The sequence below is a fragment of the Urocitellus parryii genome, chromosome 3 (assembly GCF_045843805.1).
Source record: "Urocitellus parryii isolate mUroPar1 chromosome 3, mUroPar1.hap1, whole genome shotgun sequence".
In the NCBI taxonomy this organism is placed as follows: Eukaryota; Metazoa; Chordata; class Mammalia; order Rodentia; family Sciuridae; genus Urocitellus; species Urocitellus parryii.
The window spans coordinates 38,030,671-38,032,144 of record NC_135533.1 but is presented as its reverse complement, the minus strand read 5'-3'; the positions used below and the strand labels follow the sequence as shown (position 1 = coordinate 38,032,144).

At 47.4% G+C, this 1,474-nt stretch overlaps 1 pseudogene; it reads left to right on the top strand.

Annotated features, from left to right (window-relative positions):
- Positions 1-217: 217 nt before the first annotated feature.
- LOC113188782 (mesoderm-specific transcript homolog protein pseudogene) lies at positions 218-1,185 on the top strand (annotated as a pseudogene).
- Positions 1,186-1,474: the final 289 nt, after the last annotated feature.

Below are 1,474 nucleotides of genomic sequence, written 5' to 3'. Positions count from 1 at the left end.
TAGTCCACTCTTTTGTTTTTGTTTCCTATTTAGTCTGGCAATGTTTCACTTTACTTCAACAATTTTAATTAAATTGTTTCGCATGAGGGGCTTGGCCAAGTCTTCCCTGGGGACTGGGTTATTAAGGCCGAGAACCTCTGGCCCCAAGGAGCACATGCGCTCCCGGTCCGGTCCCCCAAACACGGAGTCCTGTAGCCCAGGTCTTACCTGAGTCAGGATGAGGGAGTGGTGGGTCCAGGTGGGGCTACTGGCTGTGCCCCTGCTGGCGGAGTACCTGAACATCCCACCCCCTCAGCTCTCTCCTGCTCTGCACTCATGGAAGACTTCTGGCAAGTTTTTCACCTACAAGGGACTGCTCATCTTCTACCAGGACTCTGTGGGTGTAGTTGGTAGTCCTGAGATACTTGTGCTTTTACATGGCTTTCCAACTTCCAGCTATGACTGGTACAAGATTTGGGAAGGTCTGACCCCGAGGTTTCATCGAGTGATTGCCCTTGACTTCTTAGGCTTTGGCTTCAGTGACAAACCGAGACCATACCACTATTCCATATTTGAGCAGGCCAGCATCTTGGAGGTGCTTTTGCGCCATCTAGGACTCCAGAACCGTAGGATCAACCTGTTGTCTCACGACTATGGAGACATTGTTGCTCAGGAGCTGCTGCAAAATTGATGTGGCCGGCTTACCATAAAGAGTCTCTGTCTGTCAAATGGAGGTATCTTTCCTGAGACTCATCGGCCTCTCCTTCTCCAAAAGCTACTTAAAGATGGAGGTGTGCTGTCACCCATCCTCACGAGGTTGATGAACTTCTTTGTATTTTCTCGAGGTCTTACTCCAGTCTTTGGACCATACACTCGACCCTCCGAGAGTGAGCTGTGGGATATGTGGGCAGGGATCCGAAACAATGACGGGAACTTGGTGATTGACAGTCTCTTACAGTACATTAATCAGAGGAAGAAGTTTAGAAGACGCTGGGTGGGAGCTCTTGCCTCTGTAACTATTCCCATTCATTTTATCTATGGGCCATTGGATCCTATAAATCCCTATTCAGAGTTTTTGGAGCTGTACAGGAAAACGCTGCCTGGTCCACAGTGTCGATTCTGGATGACCACATTAGCCACTACCCACAGCTAGAGGATCCCATGGGCTTCTTGAATGCATATATGGGCTTCATCAACTCCTTCTGAGCTGGAAAGAGTAGCTTCCCTGTATTATCTCCCCCACTCCCATATCTGTTGTATATTCCACTTAGGAAGAAATGCCCAAAAGAGGTCCTGGCAATCAAACACTGTTTTCTCACAAAAGTCCACTTTACTCACATTGATGGATCAGAATATAGAAAAAAGGCAGCAGAAACTCTGACAAAATAGCCCACCTCATTCCTTTGACGTCTGGTGAGGTATATAGACTTGTCTTTGTGTTATTAGGAAATTCTGATGAGCATGACTTCTCATGGATGCATAGAGACAGGCATTA